This window comes from Nycticebus coucang, chromosome X (genome assembly GCF_027406575.1).
Source record: "Nycticebus coucang isolate mNycCou1 chromosome X, mNycCou1.pri, whole genome shotgun sequence".
In the NCBI taxonomy this organism is placed as follows: Eukaryota; Metazoa; Chordata; class Mammalia; order Primates; family Lorisidae; genus Nycticebus; species Nycticebus coucang.
The window spans coordinates 63,218,172-63,236,474 of NC_069804.1; the positions used below are offsets into that span (position 1 = coordinate 63,218,172).

The 18,303-nt window shown below is 37.6% G+C and overlaps 2 protein-coding genes across 2 annotated transcripts in view; one reads left to right on the forward strand and one right to left on the reverse strand.

Annotated features, from left to right (window-relative positions):
* The window catches only part of ALAS2 (5'-aminolevulinate synthase 2), a 43,580-nt gene extending 42,636 nt beyond the window's left edge, over positions 1–944 (reverse strand). Inside the window, exon 1 of the mRNA XM_053579904.1 lies at positions 823–944. The gene's annotated coding sequence lies outside the window, so the exon portion shown is untranslated. The remainder of the gene's footprint in view (positions 1–822) is intronic.
* The window catches only part of LOC128577641 (endogenous retrovirus group K member 13-1 Env polyprotein-like), a 107,077-nt gene that overhangs the window by 30,757 nt on the left and 58,017 nt on the right, over positions 1–18,303 (forward strand). The gene's annotated exons all lie outside the window — the stretch shown is intronic.

Below are 18,303 nucleotides of genomic sequence, written 5' to 3' on the forward strand. Positions count from 1 at the left end.
ATAAATTCATAGAAACAAAAAAAATTAGAAGACCACAAAATCAAAACCATAAAGGGTGATAGGAATCATAGGTTAAGAATTTTATTCAGAGGGTGAATGATTTGCCTAGAGCCTTGCAGTAAATTAGGGTGAGACAATAACTCTTCTGACTTTCTGCTTACTGACACAACAATCCCATTTCACTTTCTTCCCTTATTACTTCTAATTATGTATCTATCAATTCCTTAAAATCTCTCCTTACCCAATTCATCATTCTCACCACTCTCTCATCCCCCAAGTTTTCCTTCCTAGCTCTGGCCTCCAAGGCTCTGAACCATTGAATACTGCTGTCAGCCAGCAAGGAGAGGGAGTCAAAGGGAAAGAGGAATAGATAATTGAAGAAAGAAATATTAAGGCATCTTTTTTGATAGGAAAGCAGATAAGGAGAGGAAGAAACAGACAGAAACACAGAGACTCAAAGATACAGAGCCGAAGAAAGAGGATGGAGAAATTTAGAGAAAAAGATATAGTGAGAACACAGAGAAAAGAAAAATAAGAGAAAATGAGAGTGTAAGAGAGTGAGATGTGAAGTGAGTGATCTTGAAAACTAACAAAAGATGGAAAACAAGGGAAAAAGAGCTAGAAGAAAGTAGAAAAACAAGAGAAGACAGGAAGAGACATAGGGGAAAAAATAAACAAAAAACGATAATGACAAAGAAATGGATCCTAAGAAACAGACAAAGAAAAAGAAAATGAGATCCAGTGAGGCTAGACAATCAGTATGCTCAGCCTAGAGGTGAGCAGGAAGACCAGAGAAAGAGCAAGGCTGAAATCAGCTCTTACCTGTTGCCCTGCACTGAGAACGAACGAAGCATGGGTGAGTGCTGTGGGTTAGGACCTGGCATTTATCCCTTCACTTCTGGTTCAGCTCCACCCACCCGCCTTCTGTGGCCTCACCCTGCATTGGACTGGAAGGTATGTCAGGTCCTTTCTAGAGATAAAACCCAAAGTAGTTCCCTTCTTGCCTTGCCACCCCACCCCTAGATCTGGTTCTTCTCTCTCTCTCTTTCTTTATTTTTTTTCTCTCTCTCTCTATGCAGTAACACAATAAGCTCATTTGGGCTGTGGAATCAGACCATCCATACAGATCAAGGGCACCTTGAGCAAAAGCACCTCTCTGACCAGTGGTCTTTTCAACTATAAAAGAAGGGTAATAAAACCCAGAAGTAGCTGTAGCACAAGTGACAGGGACTATGGAGTATGACCAACAGGACAGTGTTGTGCTTATGAGCTCTAACAATCAGCTTCCACAGATTACTTCCCAGGTTGTTGTAACTATTCAGTAACATCATGCATAGAAATCATTTAGCATAGTGCCTGATCTAAAAAAATAAACGTCATAGTGGATTGAGTGCTTACTATGCACCATATCCCTTGTCAAATGCTTTACATGAATTAATTAGCCTCATAAGGACCTTAAGAAAACCCCTGTGGGGGTGGAACAAGATGGCTGCCAAGAAACAACTTCTTTGAAACTGGGCAGTGAGATTGAGGACAGAAGACTCTAGGCCCTCTGGCTTGTGGGCTTTTCCCAGAAACATCACTATGGGGACACAAAGAGGCAGTGGGAGACTTCTAGACCTCAGGAGGAGGGTGAAAGCAGTGGAGAGGTGGCAAATGGTTGCTTTTGGTCTGAGGCCATGGTGGCTGCAGCAGCAAGTTTGCAGACAGGGAAGGCCTTTCCTGTGGGTTGTATTGTTTTCTTTTTTGGACTTGGGCATTTGGTTGAGTTAACCTTGGGAGACCGTAGGCTAGAGAACAAGTGACTTTGAGTGGTGCCCAGAGTCTAGGACTGAGCCACTGGGCCATAACAGAGCTTTCATTGTTTGGCTACAGGCCATGTACAGCCATTAAAGGAGAGCTGCCCTGCAGGCTTAGCACTCAGGGTCCCAGAGCGAGGCCAGTGCTGGGAGACCTTAGGTCAGGGGTCCTCAAACTTTTTAAACAGTGGGCCAGTTCACCGTCCCTAAGACCGTTGGAGGGCTGGACTATAGTTAAAAAAAAAAAAAAAAAAACTATGAACAAATTTCTATGCACACTGCACATATCTTATTTTGAAGTAAAAAAACAAAATGGGAACAAATACAATCACACCGCCTCATGTGGCCCATGGGCTGTAGTTTGAGGACCCCTGCGGGTGAATGAGCAAGTGACTTTGAACATCAAACAGACGCTGGAACTGAGATACCTGGAAAAAGTTGAGATTTCATTGTTCCACAGTGGGAGAGCTGCCTTGCAGTGAGCACTGTTTTTGTGTGCCTGATAAGCATGAAGCCACTTTGGGAGAGTTCCCAGCAACACATGCTTTCCTGGGAAACCCTCTGCTTAGCCAAGGGTCATGGTTTGGAAAAGTTGAACTGTGTCTATTAAATGAGCTGAAGAGAGATTCAGGCTTTCAACACTGCAGGGTTTGAGAGTAAAGAAGTCAGCAGAGGCCTCCAGCCTCCATCTTATTCAACTGTATCAGCATTGTGATTAGCATCTCATACCCCAGACCACCTATTGCCCAGGCAATATTCAGCAAGCAAAAACAAAACATATATATGTGGTTTTTTACTGTTGTTGTTGCTGTTGTTCTTTTCTTCCTCTTTTTTCTTTCAATTCCCACCCCCAGATTTTTCTTTTTCTTTTTATCTTCATTTTTTTATGTAAATATAATTTTTCATTGTTGGCTTCTTTAATAATAACTTCATTTTTGCTAGTTTTTCTGTTCCTGTTATTTGTTTTCCACCCCCATTTTATTCTGTAAGGTTTTTTGTTTGTTTTTGTTTAATTTATAGTATTTTTGTTTTTCCTCTCTATTTGGTGGAGGTGGGTTACTGTGTCTGCATAGGCTGGCAAAGAGCTGCAGACATCAAGGGAACCACCGAACCCAGCACCCCCAGAGGTTGAGGATTTTTAGGTGTGGGGCAAAGTACCCTACTGTACACCTCTATTACTACTGTCTCTCTCTTTCTGTGCTTCTCTTCTTTTTGTCAATCTTCCCTTTACTCACCCACTTTCCTCTCAATTTTTTCTTTTTTTTTTGTCTTTTATTTCTTCTTATTCTTCAATTGTTACATGCTTTTAGTCCTGTACAAAAAGAATACATCAATACCTTATGTCAGAGGCATGGCAACTTAAAGAGCCAGAGGAAGTGAAAGGAAAAAGTAGATCAAGGAAAGAGACAAAAAGAAAACACTCACAAGGAAGAAACAGCAGAAAATTCCTGGCAACATGGAAAACCAGACCAGACCCCACACACACAAAGCACCATGAGTAGCTACTGCAGAGAATTCCACCTATAATGAAATGTTAGAAATGATAGAATGGGAATTGAAAATATGGATAATAAAAATAATGAAGGAAATTGCTGAGAAAGTAGAAAATAACCAAAAGGAAATCTAAAAACAAAATTGAATAAGTGATGAATGATATGAAGAATACAGAAAGGATACAGCAGAGCTGAAGGAATTGAAGCAGTCAACTGGGGAACTTAAAGATGCAGTAGAAAGTATAAATACTGGATTAGAACATAGAGAAGAAAGAATTTCAGAGGTAGAAGGCAAAGCTCTTGAGCTAACTCAGATAGTTAGAGTCAGGACAAAAAGAGAAAGCAGAACATGCACTGACAGAATTATGGGACTTCATTCAAACATATGAGTTATAGGTATTCCAGAAGAGGAAGAAGAATGCCCCTGAGGAATGGATGCCATACTAGACAATATTATAAAAGAAAATTTCCCAAATATCACCAAAGATTCTGACACATTCCTTTCAGAGGGATATCAGATGACAAGTCACCTCAACTCAAATAGAGCTTCTCCAAGACACATTGTCATGAACTTGTCCAAAGATAATACAAAAGAAAAGATTTTGCAAGATTGTTCACTTGCAATGAACAATCTGGTGCAAATATCTTTATTGTCAAATGATTTCTTGTCCTTTGGATATACACCTAGAAGAATTGTAGGATTAAATGGCAGGTCTACGTTTAGATCCCTGAATGTTCTCCAAACTTCCTTCCAAAAGGAACATACTAGCTTGCATTCCCACCAGCAGTGCAGAAATGTTCCCTTCTCTCTACATCCATGCCAACATCTCTGGTTTGGGCATTTTGTGATGTGGGCTACTCTTACTGGAGTTAGATGGTATCTCAGAGTGGTTTTGGTTTGCATTTCTGTGATAATTAAAGATGATGAGCATTTTTTCATGTCTCTGTAGACCATGCTCCTGTGTTCTTCAGAGAAGCTTCTGTTCATGTCTCTTACCCACAATGAAATGGGATCACTTGTTTTTTTTTTTTTTTTTCTTAGTAATAAGTTTAAGTTCTCTGTGGATTCTGGGTATTAGACCTTTGTTGGTAGTATAACTTGCAAAAGTCCTCTCCCATTCTAGAGGCTGTCCGTTTGCTTTACTTAGTGTGTTCTTGGCAGTACAGAAGCTTTTTAATTTGATCAGATCCCAGTAATGTATTTTTGATGTTGCTTTAATTGCCTGGGGTGTCCTCCTCATAAAGTATTCTCCCAGGATAATTGTTTTCAAGTGTTTCCCCTGTACTCTCTCTAAGAGTTTTTATAGTTTCATGTCTTAAGTTTAAGTCCTTTAACCACTGAGAGCCAATTTTTGTTAGAGGAGAAAGGTGTGGGTACAGTTTTAGTCTTTTACACCCAGCACCATTTATTGAATAAGGAATCTTTCCCTGAATTTATATTTTTAATAGGCTTATCAAAAGTCAAATGACAATAAGTGTCTGGGTTCACGTCTTGGTCTTTAATTTTGTTCCATCCATCTACCTCTCTATTTTTGTGCCAGTACCATGCTGTTTTGATCACTATAGATTTATACTATAATCTGAAGTCTGGAAGCATGATTCCTCCCAATTTGTTTTTATTTCTGTGTAATGGCTTGTCTATTCGTGTTTTTTCTTTTTCCATATGAAACAAAGTACTAATTTTTCTAGGTCTTTAAAGTGCTCCCAGATTCTTGAAACAGACCTTAATTAGTCTGAGCAATATGATATACTGTAATACCATAATTACAGGGGACTTTAACACTCCTCTTACAGAGTTGGACAGATCCTCTGAACAGAAACTAAACAAAGATACAAGGGACATAAATGTGACCCTAGAACAACTGTGCTTAATAGACATATAGGTCACTTCATCCCGACAGTAAAGAATATACATCCTTCTCATCAGCCCATAGAACATTCTCCAAAATTTATTATATCCTAGGATACAAAACAAACCTCAACAGAATCAAAAGAATTGAAATTTTACATCGTATCTTCTCAGATCACAAGGTAATAAGGTGAAACTCAACTCCAACAAAAACATTAAACTCCACACAAAGTCATGGAAGTAAAACAACCTTCTGTGGAATAACAGTAGGTGAAGGAACACATAAATTAGGAAATAATTAACATTTTTGATCAAACTGTAGAATACAGCAAAAGCAGTCCTGAGAGGAAAATTGATCAGTTTAGATGCCTACATCCAAAACCATCTTAAGGAATTGAAAAAGGAAGAACAATTTAACTCTAAACCGAGCAGTAGAAAAGAAATATCCAAAATTAAATCAGAGATTAATGAAATTGAAAACAAAAGAATTATTCAGAAAAGCAATGAAACAAAAGTTATTGTTTAGAAAAAAAATAAAATAGATAAAATTTTGGCCACATTAACTAGACACAGAAAAGTCAAATCTCTAGTACTCTCAATCAGAAACAATAAAGGGGAAATAATAACAGATGACACAGAGATATGAGAGATTATCTCTGAATACTACAAGAAAATCTATGCTCAGAAATTTCACAAGTGAAGGAAATGGATAAATATTTGGAATCACTCCCTCTTCCTAGACTTACCCAAGAAGAAATAGATATGCTGAAAATACCTATTTCAAACACTGAGATAAAAGAAACACTAAAAAAATCCGCCAACAACAAAAAAAATGTCCTGGTCTGGATGGCTTCAAACTAGAATTCTATTAAAACTTCGAAGAAGAGCTTATTCCCATACTGCAGAAAAATTTGAGGAGGAAGGAGTCCTCCCCAATACATTCAATGAAGCAAACATTAACCTGATATCAAAACCAGGAAAACACCCAACTAAGAAGGAAAACTTCAGACAAATTTCACTAATGAGTATAGATGAAAAAATTCTCAACAAAATTCTAGCCAATAGATTACAGCTTCTCATTAAAAAAGACATTCATAAGTGGGAAAGAGATTTCATTTTTTTTTCTCCTTTTTTTTTTATTGTTGGGGATTCATTCACGGTACAATAAGCCAGGTTACACTGATTGCAATTGTTAGGTAAAGTCCCTCTTGCAATTATGTCTTGCACCCATAAAGTGTGACACACACCGAGGCCCCACCCCCTCCCTCCATCCCACTTTCTGCTTCCCCACCATAACCTTAATTGTCATTAATTGTCCTCATATCAAAATTGAGTACATAGGATTCATGCTTCTCCATTCTTGTGATGCTGTACTAAGAATAATGTCTTCCACTTCCATCCACATTAATACGAAGGATGTAAAGTCTCCATTTTTTTTAATGGCTGAATAGTATTCCATGGTATACATATACCACAACTTGTTAATCCATTCCTGGGTTGGTGGGCATTTAGGCTGTTTACACATTTTGGCGATTGTAAATTGAGCTGCAATAAACAGTCTAGTACAAGTGTCCTTATGATAAAAGGATTTTTTTTTCCTTCTGGGTAGATGCCCCGTAATGGGATTGCAGGATCAAATGGGAGGTCTAGCTTGAGTGCTTTGAGGTTTCTCCATACTTCCTTCCAGAAAGGTTGTTCTAGTTTGCAGTCCCACTAGCAGTGTAAAAGTGTTCCCTTCTCTCCACATCCATGCCAGCATCTGCAGTTTTGAGATTTTGAGATGTGGGCCATTCTCACTGGGGTTAGATGATATCTCAGGGTTGTTTTGATTTGCATTTCTCTAATATATAGAGATGATGAACATTTTTTCAAGTGTTTGTTAGCCATTCGTCTGTCATCTTTAGAGAAAGTTCTATTCATGTCTCTTGCCCATTGATATATGGGATTGTTGACTTTTTTCATGTGGATTAATTTGAGTTCTCTATAGATCCTAGTTATCAAGCTTTTGTGTGATTGAAAATATGCAAATATCCTTTCCCATTGTGTAGGTTGTCTCTTTGCTTTGGTTGTTGTCTCCTTAGACATATAGAAGCTTTTCAGTTTAATGAAGTCCCATTTGTTTATTTTTGTTGTTGTTGCAATTGCCATGGCAGTCTTCTTCATGAAGACTTTCCACCGGCCAATATTTTCCAGTGTTTCTCCTATGCTTTCTCTGAGGATTTTTATTGTTTCATGCCTTAAATTTAAGTCCTTTATCCATCTTGAATCAATTTTTGTGAGTGGGAAAAGGTGTGGGTCCAGTTTCAGGCTTTTACATGTAGACATCCAGTTCTCCCAACACCATTTATTGAATAGGGAGTCTTTCCCCCAAGGTATGTTCTTGTTTGGTTTATCGAAGATTAGGTGGTTGTAAGATGTTAGTTTCATTTCTTGGTTTTCAGTATGATTCCAAGTGTCCATGTCTCTGTTTTTGTGCCAGTACCATGCTGTCTTGATCACTATGGCTTTCTAGTACAGACTAAAATCTGGTATGTTGATGCCCTCAGCTTTATTTTTGTTACTAAGAACTGCCTTAGCTATACGGGGTTTTTTCCGGTTTCATACAAAACGCAGAATCATTTTTTCCAAATCTTGAAAGTACGATGTTGGTATTTTGATAGGAATGGCATTGAATAGGTAGATTGCTTTGGGAAGTATACACACATTAACAATGTTGATTCTTCCTGTCCATGAGCATGGTATGTTCTTCCATTTGTTAATATCCTCTGCTATTTCCTTTCTGAGGAGTTCGTAGTTTTCTTTATAGAGGTCCTTCACCTCCTTCGTTAGATATATTCCCAGGTATTTCATTTTCTTTGAAACTATGGTGAAGGGAGTTGTGTCCTTAATTAGCTTCTCATCTTGACTGTTAGTGGTGTATACAAAGGCTACCGATTTGTGGACATTGATTTTATGTCCTGAAACATTACTGTATTTTTTGATGACTTCTAGGAGTCTTGTGGTTGGGTCTTTGGGGTACTCTAAGTATAACATCATGTCGTCGGCAAAGAGGGAGAGTTTGACCTCCTCTGCTCCCATTTGGATTCCCTTTATTTCCTTGTCTTGCCTAATTGTATTGGCTAGAACTTCCAGCACTATGTTGAATAGTAAAGGTGACAGAGGATAACCTTGTCTGGTTCCAGTTCTAAGAGGAAAAGCTTTCAGTTTTACTCCATTCAGTAAAATATTGGCTGTGTGTTTGTCATAGATAGCTTCAATCAGTTTTAGAAATGTGCCACCTATGCCTATACTCTTCAGTGTTCTAATTAGAAAAGGATGCTGGATTTTATCAAATGCTTTTTCTGCATCTATTGAGAGGATCATGTGATCTTTATTTTTGCCTCTGTTAATATGGTGAATAACGTTTATGGACTTGCATATGTTAAACCAGCCTTGCATCCCTGGAATGAAGCCTACTTGATCATGATGAATGACTTTTTTGATGATAAGCTGTAATCTATTGGCTAGGATTTTGTTGAGAATTTTTGCATCTATATTCATGAGTGAGATTGGTCTGAAATTCTCCTTTTTGTTTGGGTCTTTTCCTGGTTTTGGTATCAGGTTGATGTTTGCTTCATAGAATGTGTTGGGGAAGATTCCTTCTTCCTCAATTTTTTGGAATAATTTTTACAATACAGGAATAAGCTCTTCCTTGAAGGTTTGATAGAATTCTGGAGTGAAGCCATCTGGACCAGGGCATTATTTGGTTGGAAGATTTTTTTTGTTTCTTTGATCTCAGTGCTTCAAATTGGTCTGTTCAGGAGCTCTATTTCTTCGTGGCTGAGTCTAGGGAGAGGGTGTGATTCCAAATGTTGATCCATTTCCTTCACATTGTCAAATTTCTGGGCATAGAGTTTCTGGTAGTATTCAGAGATGATCTCTTGTATCTCTGTGGGATCAGTTGTTATTTCCCCTTTATCATTTCTGATTGAGTTTACTAGAGATTTTACTTTTCTATTTCTCGCTAGCCTGGCCAGTGGTTTATCTATTTTATTTATTTTTTTAAAAAAACATCTCCTTGTTTCATTAATTTACTGAATGATTATTTTTTTTCAATTTCATTGATCTCTGATTTGATTTTGGATATTTCTTTTCTTCTACTGAGTTTAGGCTTAGATTGTTCTTCGTTTTCCAATTCCATGAGATCTCTTGTGAGATTGTTGATGTGCTCTCTTTCTGTTTTTCGAATGTAGGCATCCAAAGCAATGAATTTTCCTCTCAAAACTGCTTTTGCAGTATCCCACAGGTTTTGGTAGCTTGTGTCTTCATTGTTGTTATGCTCAAGGAAGTTAATGATTTCCTGTTTTATTTCTTCCTGCACCCATCTGTTATTCAACAGAAGATTGTTTAATTTCCATGCCTTTGTGTGGGGTCGAGCGTTTTTGTTAGAGTTGAGTTCCACCTTTAGTGCCTTATGGTCTGAGAAGACACAAGGTAAAATTTTAAATCTTTTGATTCTATTGATATTTGTTTTGTGTCCCAGGATATGATCAATTTTGGAGAATGTTCCATGGGGTGATGAGAAGAATGTATATTCTTTATCTTTGGGGTGGAGTGTTCTATATGCGTCTATGAAGCACAGTTGTTCTAGGGTCTCATTTAAATCTCTTATATCTTTGTTTAATTTCTGTTTAGAGGATCTGTCTAGCTCTGTAAGAAGAGTGTTAAAGTCCCTTGTTATTATGGTATTATCAGATATCATATTGCTCTGACTGAGTAAGGTCTGTTTCAAGAATCTGGGAGCATTTAAATTGGGTGCATAAATATTTAGAATTGAAACGTCTTCTTGTTGTATTTTTCCGTTGACCAATATACAGTGACCATCTTTGTTTTTCTGACTTTAGTTGCTTTAAATCCACATGTATCTGAAAATAAGATTGCAACTCTTCTTTTCTTCTGAATTCTATTTGCCTGAAAAATTGTCTTCCATCCCTTGACTCGGAGCTTTAATTTGTCTTTTGAAGCCAGGTGTGTTTCTTACAGACAGCAAATGGATGGCTTGTGTTTTTTAATCCAGTCAGCCAATCTATGTCTCTTCAGTGGGGAATTCAAGCCATTAACATTTATGGAGATAATTGATAAGTGTGGTAGTATTTTGTTCATCTTATTTTGTGAGAGTCCATTGCTTAGTTTTATCTTTTGCATCAGTGTGGAGGTTCAGTTCTGTCCTTTAATTTCTGAGTTCTTACTTTACGGCTGATCCATTGTGGTGGTCAGTGTGCAGAACAGGTTGAAGTATTTCCTGTAGAGCTGGACTTGTTGTGGCGAATTTCCTCAATTTGTATATCCGTAAATGATTTGATTTCTCCGTCAATTTTTAAGCTTAGTTTAAGAGTTTTCAGAATTCTGGGCTGGAAATTGTTCTGTTTAAGTAGATTAAAGGTAGATGACCATAGTCTTGCTTGGAAAGTTTCATTAGAGAAGTTTACGGTCACTCTGATGGATTTGCCCCTGTTGGTCAACTGGCGCTTACTCCTGGCAGCTTGCAGAATCTTTTCTTTTGTCTTGATTTTGGACAGGTTCATCACAACGTGTCTTGGAGAAGCTCGGTTAGAGTTGAGGTGACCTGGGGTCCGATATCTCTCTGAAAATAGTGTGTCAGAATCTTTGGTGATATTTGGGAAATTTTCTTTTATAATATTCTCTAGTGTGGCTTCCATTCCTCTGGGGCATTCTTCTTCCCCTTCTGGAATTCCTACACCTCGTATGTTGGAATGCTTCATAAAGTCCCATAATTCTGACAGTGAACGTTTTGCTTTCTCTCTCTTCTTTTCTGCCTCTTTTACTTTCTGAGTTATCTCAAGAACTTTGTCTTCTACCTCTGAAATTCTTTCTTCTGCATGGTCTAACCTGTTGCTGATACTTTCCATTGCATCTTTAAGTTCCCTAATTGACTGTTTCAGTTCCTTCAGCTCTGCTATATCCTTTTTATATTCTTCATATCATTCATCTCTTATTTGATTCTGTTTTTGGATTTCCTTTTTGTTATTTGCCACTTTATTACCATTTTCCTTCATTGTTTCCATCATTTCTTTCATTGTTTTCAACATGTGTATTCTAAATTCCCTTTCTGTCATTCCTAACATTTCTTTATAGGTGGAATCATCTGCTATAGCTACCTCATGGTCATTTGGCGGGGTTGTTCTGGACTGATTGTTCATTTTACCTGGAGTTTTCTGCTGATTCTTCCTCATGAGTGATTTCTTTTATCTGTTTCCTTGCCCTAATTTTCTTTTCACTTCCTCTTGCTCTTTAAGTTCTCGTGCCTGTGGACTAAGGGTTACAGGACCAGAAGTGTGAGAAGTTTGAAGAGCAAGAAAGGGATGAAAGAAAGGAGGACTGAGTGATAAGAAAAAAAAAGAAAAATAGAGATAGGAGAGGGGGTGGGTAAAAGGAATATTGACAAAAAGAAGAGAGGCACAGATAATTGGAGACAGAGCAATATAGGTGTACCGTAGGGTACTTTGACACAACCTTAAAAAAACCCACCTTCTGGGGTTGCCCAGTTGGGTGGTTCCCTGGAGGTCAGCATCTCTTTGGTAAGCTGATCAGACACAGTACCCCTCCTCCACGAAGTAGAGAGGAAAGACAAAAATGCTATAAATCAAACCAAAACAAGCAAACAGAAAATTTTACGGGATAAAATTGGGTGAAAAACCAAATAATAGCGGTAGAAACACTAGCAAAAAATGAAGTTCTAGTTATTGAAAAAGGCAGCAATGGGAAATTATAATTGAAGTAGAAAAATTGAGAAAGAAAAAGGATCTGTATGGAAAAGGTTGAAATTAAAATACTAAAGAACATCAACAACATCAAAATAAACAAAAAGCAACCAAACAAACAAACAAAAACAACCAAAAACAAAGCAGTATGTGTATGTTGTTGAATATTGTCTGGCCAATACGTGGTCTTCTGGAGTATGAGATGTTAATCACAGTTCTGATACGACTGGAGGTTGCTGATTTTTCAAACCCCAGCAGGTAGACACCCTGAATCTCTCTTCAGCCCACTTAAAAGGCACTTTGAACTTGTAAACTTGCTGGCATAAGCTTTCCCAGGAAAATGCTTGTCGCTGGAATCACTGCTGAAGTGGCTATCCACTTACCCAGTGTGCCAAAACTGGTCTCACTCTGCCCCTGAGGGTTAGGGCTGCAAGGCGGCTCAGACCCCACCCTTAGACTACTTGGTTGCTGGGTTACCACCTCCCACCCGATTCTAGCTCTGTGACCCTGAGGGTGGAGCTTGCCGGGGCAGGTCACTCACAGTGGCTCCCTGTGACCCACAGCCAAACACTATTAGCTCCATCTTGCTCAGTGGCTCAGTCTGGGGCCCTAGACAATGGCCAAAGTTCTCTGCACTCCCACTCAGGCTCTCCCCAAGGTAGTTCAACTGAGTGCCAAGTCCAAAGACACCAAACAGTTCACAGTTAAGGCCTTTTTGGTTTGCAGTCTCGCTGCTACTGAATTTACAGTTGCGGGTGGGTTTAGACGGATTGAACACACGTGACCACTTGCCGTTTTTCCACTGTTTTAGTCCTCCTATTGGGGTCCAGAAGTCTCTCGCTGACTCCCTGTATCCTCAGAGGGATGATGATAGGCAGATCCCACCAGCCAGAGATGCCTGGAGTCCTATCTCCCCAGACTCACGGTGCCCAGATGCAAGGAACCTGTTACTTGACTGCCATCTTGCTGCTTTATCTGGGAAAGAGATTTCAACAGGAACTTCTCTGAGGATGCCAGAGTAATGGCCAAAAAACATGTGAAAAAATGCTCATCATTTTTTTAATTAAGTCTTTTGTACATAGATCATAAGTACATTTATGCTCATTTCAGTGTGTTGATTATTTGTACAAATTGGAGTGCTTACATCATACTAATAAGCATAGCTTTCATCTCATTTACCCAATTATAGCATTAGGACATTTGTGTTCTATACATGATAGAACCAACTTGTACTTGCAATGTGTTACATAGTTATGGTCCCCCTACTATCCCCTACTATCCCTCCCACCCCCTCCCAACCCTTGCCCTCTCCTTCCCTCCTTCATCATAGCCTAAAGTTGCGTTTCATTTTTCATATGCTAGTGTGAGTTATTATAAATTGATTTCACAGTAGTACTGAGTACATTGGGTACTTTTCTTTTTCCATTCCTGAGATACTTTACTAAGAAGAATATTTTCCAGCTCCATCCATGTAAACATAAAGGAGGTAAAGTCTCCGTTTTTTTTACTGCTGCATAATATTCCATGGTATACATATACCACAATTTATTAACCAATTCATGGATCGATGGGCACTTGTCTTCCAGGACTTGGCTATTATGAATTGAGCTGCAAAGAACAATATGTTGCAAATATCTTTATTTCCAAATGATTTTTGGTCCTTTGGATATACACCTAGAAAAAGAATTACAGGATCTAACAGCAGGTCTATATTTAGATCCTTGAGTGTTCTCCAAACTTACTTCCAAAAGGAATGTACTGGCTTGCATTCCCAGCAGCAGTGCAGAAGTGTTCCCTTTTCTCCACATCCACACCAACATCTCTGGTTTGGGGATTTTGTGATGTGGGCCACTCTTACTGGAGTTAGATGGTATCTCAGAGTAGTTTTGGTTTGCATTTCTGTGATAATTAAAGATGATGAGCATTTTTTCATGTCTCTGTAGACCATGCTCCTGTCTTCTTTAGAGAAGCTTCTATTCATGTCTCTTGCCCACAAGGAAATGAGACCACTTTTTTTTTCTTAGTAATACGTTTAAATTCTCTGTGGATTCTGGTTATTAGACCTTTGTTGGTAGTATTACTTGCAAAAATCCTCTCCCATTCTGAGGGCTGTCTATTTCCTTTACTTAGTGTGTTCCTGGCAGTGCAGAAGCTTTTTAATTTGATCAGATCCCAGTAATGTATTTTTGATGTTGCTTCAATTGCCCGGAGTGTGTTCCTCATGAAGTATTCTCCCAGGCCAATTTTCTCAAGTGTTTCCCCTGCACTCTAAGAATATTTATAGTTTCATGTCTTAAGTTTAAGTCCTTTAACCACTGAGAGTCAATTTTTGTTAGAGAAGAAAGGTGTGGGTCCAGTTTCAGTCTTCTGCAAGTTGCCAGCCAATTCATCCAGCACCATTTATTGAATAGGGAATCTTTCTTCCAATTTATATTTTTAATAGGCTTATCAAAAATCAAATGACGATAAGTGTCTGGGTTCACCTCTTGGACTTCAATTCAATTTCATCCATCTACCTCTCTATTTTTGTGCCAGTACCGTGCTGTTTTGATCACTATCGATTTATAATATAGTCTAAAGTCTGAAAGCATGGTTCCTCCCGATTTGTTTGTATTTCTGAGTAATGTCTTGGCTATTCTATATTTTTTTCTGTTTCCATATAACACAAAGTATTAATTTTTCCAGGTCTTTAAAATATGAGAGAGGTGCTTTAATAGGGATTGCGTTAAATCTGTAAATTGCTTTAGGTAGTATAGACATTTTAACAATGTTGATTCTTCCCAGCCATGAGCATGTATATTTTTCCTTTTGTTAACATCTTCAGCTATTTCTTTTCTCAGAGTTTCATAGTTCTCTTTATATAGATCTTTCACATCCTTAGTTCGATACACTCCCAGATATTTCATCTTCTTTAGCACTATTGTAAAGGGAATAGAATCTTTGATTATTTTTTCCTCTTGACTATTGTTGGTGTATATAAAGTGTGCAAAATTATGATTGTTAATTGTATATCCTGAGACATTACTATATTCCTTGATCATTTCTATGAGTTTTGTAGTTGATTCCCTGGGGTTTTCCAGATACATAATCATATTATCTGTGAAGAGTGACAATTTGATCTCCGCTGCTCCTATTTGGATCTTCTTGATTGCCTTCTCTTGCCTGATTCAGGTGGCTAAGACTTCCATTACAATGATAAAAAGCAGTGGAGACAGTGGGCATCCTTGCCTGGTTCCTGATCTGAGCAGAAATGATTTCAATTTTACTCCATTCACTATGATATTGTCTGTGGGTTTGCTGTAGATGGCCTCTATCAGTTTAAGAAATGTTCTTTCTATACCTATTTTCTTAAGCAATCTGATCAAGAAAGCATGCTGGATATTGTCAAAAGCCTTTTCTGCATCAATTGAGAGAATCATATGATATTTGTTTTTTAATTTGTGTATGTGATGATTTATATTTATGGATTTACATATATTGAAACATCCTTGGGACCCTGGGATGAAGCCTACCTGGTCGTGTTGTATAATTTGTTTGATGTGTTGTTGGATTCTGTTTACTAGGATCTTATTGAATATTTTTGCATCAATATTCATTAGAGATATTGTTCTATAATTTTCTTTTCTTGTTTGGCCTTTTCCTGATTTGGGTATCAGGGTGATATTTGCTTCATGGAATAAGTTGGGAAGTACTCCTTCTTTTTCAATGTTTTGGAAAAGATTAAGTAATACAGGTACTAGTTCCTCTTTACAGGTTTGGTAGAATTCTGCTGTGAAGCCTTCTGGTCCTGGGCTTTTCTTTTTGGGGAGATTTCTTGTAGTTGATGCTGTTTCAGAGCTTGTTATAGGCTTGTTCAACATTTCCGCTTCTTTCTGGCTAAGTGTGGGAGTTTGACATGTTTCCAAGTATGATCTATTTCCTTCAGATTTTCATACTTCTGACAGAAGAGTTTTATGTAGTATTCATTAAGGATTTGCTAAATTTCTGAGGAGTCAGTTGTTATTTGGCCTTTATCATTTCTGATCGATGAAATTAGGGGTTTTACTCTTCTACTTCTGGTTAGGTTAGCCAACGGTTTATCTATTTTATTGACCTTTTCATAAAACCAACTCTTTAATTGGTTGATCTGTTGTATGATTCTTTTGTTTTCAATTTCATTAAGTTCTGCTCTAATTTTAGTTATTTCTTTTCTTCTGTTGGGTTTAGGGTTGGAAAGTTCTTTCTTTTCCAGTTGCTTGAGATGACTCATTAGGTTATTAACTTCCTCTCTTTCTGTTCTCTTGAGGAAGGCATGCAACGCTATATATTTTCCTCTCATCTGCCTTTGCTGTATCCCAGAGGTTCTGATAGTTCATTTCTTCATTATTGTTTTGTTCCAAAAATTTGGTAATTTCCTTCTTAATCTCAGCTATCATTCAGCATGAGGTTATTTAGTTTCCATGTTTTTGTATGAATGAGGAGATTCCTGTTTTTTCTGGGTTCAACTTTTATTCCGTGGTGGTCCGAGAATATACAAGGAATGATTTCTATTCTTTTAAGTTTGCTGAGGTTAGACTTGTGACCTAAGATGTGATCAATTTTGGAGGATGATCCATCAGCTGATGAGATGAATGTGTATTCGATTTTGTTAGGATGAAATGTTGTATAGATGTCTATTAGATGCAAATGTTGAATGTTTAAGTTTAATTCTAAAATTTTTTTGCTTAGCTTATCTTTTGAGGATCTATCCAACATGGCAAGAAGAGTGTTAAAGTCTCCAACAAGTATGGTGCTGGGGGAAATGGAGTTGTTCATGTCAGTTAGAATTCTCTTATAAATTGAGGCACATTCTGGTTGGGTGCATAGATGTTTATAATTGAAGTCTCATCATGTTGAGTGTTGCACTTAACAAATAAGAAGTGACCATCATTGTCTTTTCTTACTTTGATTGGTTTAAAGCCTATTGTATCTGCAAATAAAAGTGCAACACCTGCTTTTTTTTTTTCTGATTTCCATTTGCCTGAATTATAGATGACCATCCCTTTACCCTGATTCTATGTTTATATTTTAAGGTAAGGTGAGATTCTTGAATGCAGCAAATGTCTGGCATGAGCTTTTGTATCCAGTCAGCCAACCTGTGTCTCTTTAGAGGGCAATTTAAGCCATTCAAATTAATTGAGAGTAATGATAAACCTGGCAAAGTTTTGGGTATCAAGTTTTTCAAAAGTCCAATGGACATTTTTAATCCTTTTGCCACTATAGAAGTTAGAATTTGATCAAAATTTTCTGAGTGATTTTACTTTGGTGGTTGAGGCTTGTGTTGTTCATTATGGAGGATAGGTCTGAGAATGTACTTAAGAGCTGGTTTAGTTATGGCAAATTTCTTCATCATTTGAATGCCATTAAAGTATTTAATTTCTTCAATATAGATGAAACTCAGTTTAGCTGGATACAGGATCCTGTGTTGAAAGTTATTTTGTTTAAGGAAATTAAAGGTCGATGACCACCCTCTTCTAGTTTGAAAGATTTCAGTGGAGAGATTTGCGGTCATTCTAATGTTCTTACCCTTGTATGTAATGGTTTTCTTATGTCTTACAGGTTTCAGAATTTTCTCCTTAATATTAACTTTAGTAAAGGTAATTATAATGTGTCTATTTGAATTTTTATTCGAGTTGAGTCGTGCTGATGTTCTGAAACTGCTATCTGAATTTCAGCATCCCTGGGCATGTCTGGAAAATTCTCTTTAATTATTTCATGGAGCAAAGCATCTGTATTCTTCACAGCAACCTCATCACTTTCAGGGATTCTATAAGGCAAATATTAGACCTCTTCAAATTATCCCAGAGCTCTCTGAGAGAATGATCCATTTTTGTTCTCCACTTTTTTCCTCTTCGAGTGTTTGGGAGCATTCAAAAGCTTTGTCTTCAATATCGGAGATCCTTTCTTCTCCCTGCTCCATTCTGTTACTGAGGGATTCTACTGTATTTTTTTTTTTTTTTTAGATATTTTAGGGCTGCAAATTCTTGTTTAATATGTCAAAATCTTTGTCATTTTGTCTTTAAATTTGTTAAATTCTTGAGACATCTTTTGAATTTCTGCTTTAAATTCTAATTTTATCACTTCATCCATTTTGTTGATCCTATCTGCTATCCAAATTCCGAACTTGATTCCTGACATCTCAGCCATTTGTTTGTGAATAGGATCTTGTGCTGTGTCAGCTTTATCATTTCTTGGTGAAGTTGATCTACTCTGATTGTTCATGTTGCCAGAGTTTTTCCGCTGATTCCGCCTCATGATTGTTTTTCACTGTTGGCTAGGTGGTCTGGTAAGGTGAGATTGGATTGGGGTTTCCTGGGGTTGTGGTTAACCAGCCCTTTGTTAAAGATCTGGGAGTGATGACTGCAGCTTTTTCCCCTTTAGCT